This window comes from Artibeus jamaicensis, unplaced genomic scaffold (assembly GCF_021234435.1).
Source record: "Artibeus jamaicensis isolate MK-2021 breed Jamaican fruit bat unplaced genomic scaffold, CSHL_Jam_final scaffold_369, whole genome shotgun sequence".
In the NCBI taxonomy this organism is placed as follows: domain Eukaryota; kingdom Metazoa; phylum Chordata; class Mammalia; order Chiroptera; family Phyllostomidae; genus Artibeus; species Artibeus jamaicensis.
Genome location: NW_026522042.1, coordinates 1,618,265 through 1,627,462, shown reverse-complemented (window position 1 = coordinate 1,627,462; position 9,198 = coordinate 1,618,265). Strand labels below are relative to the sequence as shown.

At 48.5% G+C, this 9,198-nt stretch overlaps 1 pseudogene; it reads left to right on the top strand.

Annotated features, from left to right (window-relative positions):
• Window positions 1–6,786: 6,786 nt before the first annotated feature.
• Window positions 6,787–6,979, top strand: LOC119049196 (uncharacterized; annotated as a pseudogene).
• The last annotated feature ends 2,219 nt before the right edge of the window (window positions 6,980–9,198 follow it).

Below are 9,198 nucleotides of genomic sequence, written 5' to 3'. Positions count from 1 at the left end.
ACACAGGGGTCGGAGCTCCCGTTTCACCTGCCAGGGGTCGCGACCTCACACCCTGGCGTCTACATTTCCGTGGGGCGCAGCCCTCGGGTCCCGAGTCAGGGGTCGCAGGCCGCAGGCCGGCCGCCGCTGCGTGAGGACCGGGCCCCACCGCGCGCGCTCGGAGACGGCGCGGTCCCGTCCGGCTCAGGTGCCTTCCCCGCAACCCGCACTTACCCGGGTCCACGGAGGAACGGACCGTTGCTCCGGGGGCTCTCCGACTGGACGTGAGCGGGAGACGCGCACAACGATAACCCGACTATGGGCGGACCGGGGGAGGGGCCTGGTGCAAAGACAGGTCCTCTGTCAGCTTGGCTTCCGGAGGTTAAATAATCCCAGTTCCCGCTTCCCAGGGCTTTGATGTCCGTCCTCCTCCGAGTCCTCGCGTTTCGAGACTTATCTGAGATACAGAACTCGAACCTGCACCGCCGGGCTGAAGGCCCCAAAGACCGGGTTTTGGAATAAATGCCCCACTTCCCTTATTTCCTAGTGTTCTGTTCACTTTGGAAATGATTGCAGACACGTTCACGATGCTGTGAAGACTTGGTAAATACCCAGCCTCCGGTGTTGGCTAAATACTACATCTATACAGTAAAATGAAGTAAAAACTTTCAAAAATAAAAGTTATAAAACAATCATAAATACCGTTAGGAGAAAAATGCGTGCACAGTGAGGTGTGCGGTTCCTGCTCTTTTAAGTCCATATGTCCACGCACGAAACGTCCGCAAGTTCCCACTGAAGTGGGAGGAGTGTGGGCGCTCTGCTTCTCTTCTTGCTGTCATTCATTTTTGCATCAAGAAAAAAAAGTGTCAGTTTGTAATAAAATTCTCCCAATTAAAGCAGATTGTAGAATCTTGGTTAATTAGCCTAAGAGGCCTAACAAGCCTGAAAAAAAGTATAATCATACTAGGAGGATTCTTGCATTTTTAGGACGCGTAAGCCAATTGTAGAAAAGGCAGCACTCGCGCTGTTCCGTGGTGAGAGCCAGACTGAACCGCACGGAGGGCGGGGCAGGCTGCGACGGTGCCGGTCGTGACTGTGCGTGACCTTATGTGATGACACCTGACTGTGCATAGTGACGTGGTTGGAGCGGCGCCCCTCCTGGGCTCCTTCAAGCTTTTCGTTTCTGAGATTCTCTCTTTTAACAGGCACGTTTCCTCGCCTGGGTCACACGATGCTTCGTTCATCGTGTGACTCAGCGGAAACCAGGCGAGAGGGGGCATCAGGTAGGGCAAGCCCTGGGCGCTGTGGAGCTGCAGAGGCTGACAGAGAGGGACAGACACCGGGCTCCCAGGGGCTGAAACACGCTGCCCCAAGTGGTCCTGGGCCAGCAGGATTCGAACTTCCTACGTGCTCGTCGGTGACTGTGTGTGGGAGTTCTCAGAAACTGTGCCGACATCCACGAGGGTGGTGAGGAAGGGTTTTAAGATAGAAGCAAGATAATAAGCGTTTCTAAATGCCTCAACTTACAAGGATTAGTAGTTTGATTTGAATAAGGAAAGTGTTTTCTGCTTCTCCATAAGTGATAATATACCAGGAATTTACAGAAGGTGTGCATAAGTATGAGTAAGTTCTTCCAGATAGAACGTATTTAAATTAAAGGCACATCACCTACCCAGGTTTCCTGCCCCACCCAACGTACATAACAGGAAATGAGGACAAGAGCAGCCGGCCGCACCGAGAGTGGAGTTAGTGAAGTCCCCCGGTTGAGGTAGCAAGTCTGTGTTTGAAGGATCGAACTGTGGAGCAAGTACAAATAGACCGACAGACCGCCCGTTCTGCCGTCAGCATGTCAGTTCAGGTACAAAATGCTAATCGGTTTCACAGGGACCAGTGTAGACACTCAGGGAGTGTGGAAATGGGCCAAGGGATGAGAGGAAGGAGGGAGATTTTAGAAAGAAGAGTACGGAGGAAGAAGGAGAGAGAGAGAGAGAAAGGAAGGAAGGGAAAGAGGGTGGGAGGGAGGGAGGAAGAAGAGAGCGGGGCAGGGGCAGGTTTCAGGAAGCCACCTGGCCCAGGGCTTGCCGCGCCCTGCTGGGAGTGGCCGCTGCTAACGGCCAGCACCGGGAGGCTGCGGGTCCCTTTGCATCTGCTGTCAACACGCGCGTGCTTGTTGGTAAATTATCGACATGTAGAATCTATTTGACAGGCCGTGGATTCTCTTCTTATAGCTTCTCCAGGTCAAATAGCCTCTTCAGAGACTTTAAGGAGAAGCACTCTAAATGACTAGAGTCAACAGGGTTCATGCATAGCATCCTGGGCAAGGTTATGTTCAGCCAGAATCTTCTCACTGGAACTGCACCTCCAAGAATTAAATGAAAACAGACCCAAGCTAAGAGGCTGTGAGACCTCTTAATGAGCCACTGTTTACCCGCTTAACTGAAAATCACCTGTCAATTTATATCATGTAGATTCCTCTAGCCAGTGTGATAAAATGTGTTAGCAATAAATATAATACATTTAACAGAATAAGGGCATTATTGTTACATAACAAAAACTAGCTTAATACCTACATTTGACACTCTTAGTTTTAACTTGTCATTCTGATTTGACCTGGTGGTTCCATTTAGTTGATAGTTTTCTCAATCTAGTTATACATTTTTTCCTCCAGTATAAATCTATTAAATATTTTTGTGCCATTATGTAGGATGCTTTAGGGGGCTTTAAGTAGGTCATTCAGAATATAAAATATTCCTTGAGTAAATAATTTTCTACACTAAACTCAGACACAAATGCCATTCCCCTGTTATACATTATGGCCCTCAGGTGGTCACATTTCTCTACCCCACAACTACGCAAAGAGCTTTCTATAATAAAGCTGTTTTCATCGTTCATTTAACAACCCTGAATCATTTCCAAGTTCCCATAAAAGTACGTGCAGTGCAGGGCTCTCTCTCCTCAACCCGCTCCCTGTCCGAGCTGCCCCCCTATCCCCCACCCCCCCACCCCCCGCCTTCTCTCTCCTCCCCTCTGGGCGCTCTGTGGCTCAGGGCTGACCACAAGCTCAGGGTCAAGCCACTTACCTTGCCATGTTTACTTTAACAATAGGTATCAGCAAAGCTTTCCAAATTCAAAGGCAAACATGTCTTGCTTTCAGTCCAGAAACAAAAGAAGCTAAAGCTGGAGTTGGAGCAGCAACACCTGTAAGTTCTCCCTTTGCCATCGGGTTGCAGGTCTGCACTCGGTGTGTGCAGTGCCCTGCTCATCTTGAGTCAAAGTAACGGCTGGTTTTAGTTTGTAGCAGTTTTTAAAGCCAATAGGTGGTCTCCTGAGCATTGAGACAAGCCTAGCTTTCATCTCTCCCCTCCAGGCTAGCTAGCGGGTGTTTAAAGTTCTTTATTCACACACAGGGGAAAGTTCGAGGGACTAAAAGCAAGACACAAATAGGAGTAATCTTTCTTCTCAAAAGCCTTAAGACTTGGGAAGAGGTAACTAGCCAGTGAGGTGGGGGCACAGCTGGGACCAGCCGTGGAGGCGGCTCCCGCATTACGAGAACTTGACCATGGCATCTGACCACTTGGTTCATCGGTGAAACACGGTGGATAGTGTTGGCTTGTAGCCTGAACTACCGCAAATGACAAACAGGTACAAGGGACCCCAGTGCAGACTGTCAGGTAGACGCTGAACACTGGTCAGAAGGAAAACAGATAAGGAGCGCGGTTCTGCTCACCTTGGCGTGCAGACGCGGCCGTCCAGACGCAGAGTTACCTCTGGGGCTGACGGGACAGGCTGGTTTTTACTACCTTCCTCACTTTGCTTGAAAAGGAAAGAGCTGATGATGAAAGGACGGATGGATGGACAGACGCACGGAGCTGGGATACGAGCGTTCCGGGGGGAAGAGACTAATTTGCCACTCGGAAGAGTCTAAGTAGCATATGTAGACACTTCGCCGAGAGGAGGGGAAGCCCAACTCTCCACCAAGTGCGGGCCACACCTAGAGGGCTTCGGGGGACAGGGTGAAGAAAGAGTGACTCCCTCAACCAGGTGACTCGGGTCAAGACCAAGACTCAGAAGTCACGGTGACAGAAGGTGCCCGTGACAGGATATGATGACGGTGCGCTTCACCTGTGCGACCTCCCCCACACACACATGTGACCCCATGCTAATTGTGAGAAAAACGCGAGATAAACTTCAGTAGCCGGGCAGATGGAAACAGACCTGACTGGTACCCACTGAGAACGAGAGAGAGTCGCAGAAGCTGTCACGGCCGAGACGAGTGTAAGGAGCCGTGGTAACCGAGTGTGGGGTGGTATCGTGGGCGGGGTCCCAGAACAGAAAATAGGACATCAAGTAAAAGCGGAGGAAATACAAGTAGAGCCTGGACTGTTGTTCATAAGAATGTACTGATATCAGTTCATTAATTCTGACAAATGTACCATATCCTGCTGTAAGATGTTAATATGGGAAATTGTGTACAGGAAATATATGGGCATCTTCTGTATGTCTCAAATTTTCTGTAAGTCTAAAATGGCTCCTAAAAAGTCTATTTAAAATATAGATTTTTTAAATAAATTTATTTATTTTTTTTGAATTAATTATGCTGTTACAGTTGTTCTATTCCCCCCTTCATTCCCCTCCACCCTGCCCCCCCCAACCCCACCATTACCCCCCTTTAGTTTATGTCCATGTGTCTCAAGCCCTTTAGGTTCTATATTTCCCATGCTATTCTTGCCCCCCCATCTATTTTCTATCTACTGTCTATGCTACTTGTTTTCTGTACCTTCTCCCCCCGTCTCCTCCTCCCACTCCCCTGTTGCTAACCCTCCTTGAGATCTTCATTTCTATGTTTCCACTCCTGATCTAGCTGTCCTTTTAGTTTGCTTTCGTTTTAGGTGTGGTTGTTAATAACTGTGAGTTTGTTGTCCTTTCACTGTTCATGTTTCTTTAACTTCTTTTTCTTAGATAAGTCCCTTTAACATTTCATATAATAAGGGCTTGGTGATGATGAACTCCTTGAATTTGGTCTTATCTGAGAAGCACCTTATCTGTCCTTCCGTTCTAAATGAAAGTTTTGCTGGGTAGAGCAATCTTGGTTGTAGGTCTTTAGATTTCATGACTTGGAATATTTCTTTCCAGCCCCTTCTTGCCTGTAAGGTCTCTTTTGAGAAATCTGCTGACAGTCTGATGGGGACTCCTTTGTAGGTGATTGTCCCCTTAGCTCTTGCTGCTTCCAGGATTCTTTCCTTCATTTTAATTTTGGCTAATGTAATTATGATATGCCTTGGTGTGTTTCTTCTTGAGTCCAACTTTTTTGGTACTCTCTGAGCTTCTTGGATTTCTTGGAAGTCTATTTCCTTTGCCAGATTGGGGAAATTTTCTTTTATTATTTGTTCAAATAGTTTTTCCACTGGTGGTTGTGTCTTTCCCCCTTCTGGTACCCCTATAATTCGGATATTGGAGCGTTTATAGATGTCCTGGAGGTTCCTAAGCTTCTCCTCATTTTTCTGAATTCTTATTTCTTCATTCCTTTCTGTTTGATGATTTTTTTCTTCTTCCTTCTGGTCCACTCCATTGATTTGAGTCCCAGTTTTTTTTTCATCTCTATGGTTTTCCTGTGGAATTCCATTCATTTCCCTTAATTTAGCCTTCATATGTTTCTCTAATTTGTGGCTATAGTCCACCAGATCTGTGAGGAAGCTGATGACCAGTGTTTTAAACTGTGCGTCTGAGAGATTTGCTATTTCTTCGTCACTTAGATTTATCTCTGGGGCTTTGAGGTCTTCCTGCGACATTTTTGGTCTGTTCTGGCCCTTTAAGTGGGAGGAGCAGCGCCTTGGATTCCCAGGTCGCTGGGTTGTGACGCTGTATGTGGGGGCGTGGTCAGAGCGGGGAAATGGCAATGGCGGCGCCGCCGGTCCAAGCGCTCACTCCCTCACCCGCGTGCAACCATGCAACCTCAGTCAACTCGCTGCCACCGCCTCCCCACTGACTCCTCCGTAGTCGCTCACCCGGTGGGCCGCTCGGTTGCTCACTAGGTCCAATCCTGGGTTTGGAACCCGTGCGACTGGATTCGCGCGTCTGGATTCCGCGCCCCAGTCGACTCCTTTGTAACTCCTCACCCGACGCCGGTTTCGCCCCTTACCGGTGGGGCCGAAGCATTTGTTGTTAGTGGACTTCCGAAAAGTTCAGTTTTCCGTGTTCTGGTTGTGTTTTCTGATGCTAATATTTAGTTGTCCCTAAACTTGGTTGTGTGAGGAGGCACGGCACATCCACCTTAAACCTCCATCTTGGCGGAAGTCTAAAATATAGATATTTTATATGTCAAATATAATTATGTAAAAGTATCAGGCAAAAATAGACTTCAAGACAATGATATGACTTACAGACAGAAATACTCCAAATGGTAGAAAGAGCCAATACCTTGAAATATATCTAATAATTATAAATGCATGTGCCCAATAACAGGGGTTCACAATACATGAAGCAAAAATTCACAGAACAAAAGGAAGAAACAGACAATTCCACAAGTATTGTTGGAGATTCTGATAGTATTTGATAAAACAAAAAAGGCAAAAATCAGTCTTGGCTGGTGTGGCTCAGTGGATTGCGCACGGGCTGTGAACCAAGGGATTGCCGGTTCGATTCCCAGTCAGGGCACATGCCTGGGTTGTGGGACAGGTCCCCAGTTTGGGGTGAGCAAGAGGCAGCCACACATGGATGTTTCTTTCCCTCTCCTCTTCCTCCCTTCCTCTCTGTCTAAAAATAAACATATATTTTTTTAAATCCGGCTTTTAAGAAAACAAAAAAGCACCAACGTGGATCCCCCGGGAGGTCGCTCTCCCCTCTGTCCAGGCGGCACAGGGGAGCGTTCGCTCCAGCGACGCGCAGTCCCTCCGCTCAGCGTCGGAGAGGAAGCGGCCTGGAGTCTGTGCCTGCGCATCCCCGCTGCTCCTCCGAGTCCTGCGGACAGTGACTGAGGAGATGGACCACGCAGGAAACATCTCTAGAGGGAAAAAAACAAAAGTCAGTAAGGATGTACACGATACGAGCAATATTATAAACCACCTTATTCTAACTGGCATTTCAAGGAGACCACACTCAACAGCCTCAGCACGGACACTGTTTTTAATGTCTACAGCACATCCACCAGTTCAGACAATTAAGCGAGGCAATTAAACGAATCTCCATAGATTTCAAAAGGTCAAAAATCTGCCCTGGCTGGCGTGGCTCAGTGGATTGAGCACAGGCCTGTGACGCAAAGTGTTGCTGGTTCGATTCCCAGTCGGGGCACAGGCCTGGGTTGCAGGCCAGGTCCCCAGTAGGGGGCACATGAGAGGCGACCACACATTCATGTTTCTCTCCCTCTCTTTCTCCTTCCCTACCCCTCTCTCTAAAAAATAATAAATAAATAAAATTTTTAAAAGATCAAAATCTTGTGCAGGGCCGTCCTACCTCTTGGTGTCTCTTCACCAGGTTGGAAGAAGGAGAGTTGTCTTGGGTCGCACATTAAATACTTTGTGACACATCATCACAAGAAAATCTCATCGCGTTTTAAGTAAATTTGCGATTTTGGGTTGGTCCACGTTCACAGCCACCCTGGGCCACGGGCTGGACGCCCTGTCGGAGGGGGTTCTCTAAAATCAAAGCCGAGCCCGCTGTGTGTCACCCCCACGCGTGGCACTCTCCCCGCCTTCCCGGGCCGTCCCAGCCAGAGCCGGGACTGGACACGGCGGTCACACTAGCAAGGGAGTGACAGGAGGTGCCGCCGGCCAGTGGGGTGGGGAAGGCGGACGCTTATTTTCCACACAGTTTCCCCTGTTATTTGATTTAACCACATGTGCATTGCTTTGATACAGTTTCAAATCAAAACTTCTTCCTAAAGCTTCTTCCTTAGAGGCGCAGTTCCTCAGTCCCCGCCCGCGGTGAGTGACTCTCGGTCTCGTTCTGTCCCTCGTCTCTTCATCAGGGCGCCGACTCCGATTCCACAGGACACATTTATGTTTATTTCTGCTTCTACCGGCTGTCATCTGTCCCTCTTCCCAGCTTCTCAGTGCCACATGGGCAGGTCCTCACCTGCTCCATTTTCCAAATATACACCCGGTACTTGGCACACAGTAGGTATTCAGCTTATATCAGTTAAATTAATAAATTGTTAAATGGCTGGCTTTATTTTTCTTTTCTACAATAAACATGTATTACTGTTATTACAAAGTATCTCTTTTAAAATTTTGTTTTATTTATTTATTTAGAGAGAGGGGAAGGGAAGGAGAAAGAGAGGGAGAGAAACATCGAATGTGTGGCAACCCAGGCTTGTGCCCTGACTGGGAACTGAACCGACAACCCTTTTGTTCACAGGCCCACGCTCAATCCACTGAGCTACACCAGCCAGGGCAAAATAATAATAATGTATTTTAAAATAAATAATTATGTAAACTGAATATATGTGATATCCCCATTCACACTTGCTTAAATTCCTCTCCTGGATCACTCATTAAAAGAGAAAAGGAGAAATACAACGCCATTTTTAAGCCTCATTAATCATATTAAGTTACATTAATTGTATCAGGCTTTCTCGTTTTCCCAGGTCTTGAGCTCTTGCTTCGCGGTGTCTAACGGCCGTTTGTACGGAACCTGGAGATCCCTGGGGAGGAGGCAGAGAGCAGGCGCCTCCCTGGGCAGAAGGGAGGAACCGCCCCCAGAGCGGTGGTTGGCTTTTACCTTACACTTTCAGGGAAAGGTTAATTTGGGGGTTGCACAAAAAAAACTCCCCCCATCCATTTCTCTGTTCTGCTAATGTCCAGTGACACCACAGTGACCAAGGCTCGTGGGGAGGTGACAGCCCTTTCAACCTGGTGACCTTTGGGGGACTCGGCCCTCCACCCTGTTTCTGCCGCAAGTCCGGTGAACGGGGCAGACAGGTCGAGGCCTTCAGCCTCTTCGCACGTTACCGATGGTCACCAGAGGAGGGCGCCTTACTTGTGGCCGTGGCTTTATGGATGGCCTCCCGTTCACCCCAAACTGCCGGTGGGAGGCCAAGGCTCAGAAGCGCCTGGGCCCCAGCCACAGCCAGTGTCGCGGCCCCGGGGTGGTGGTGAGCAGACCCACCTCCACGCCACCAAGTCAGGCCAAAGGATGGTCACCTGTCACCAAAAGCCACATCTTCTGATTTGTGTTTAAAATGTTGAGCAAGATGTTATTTCCTTTGGAACTGTCTGAAATGGA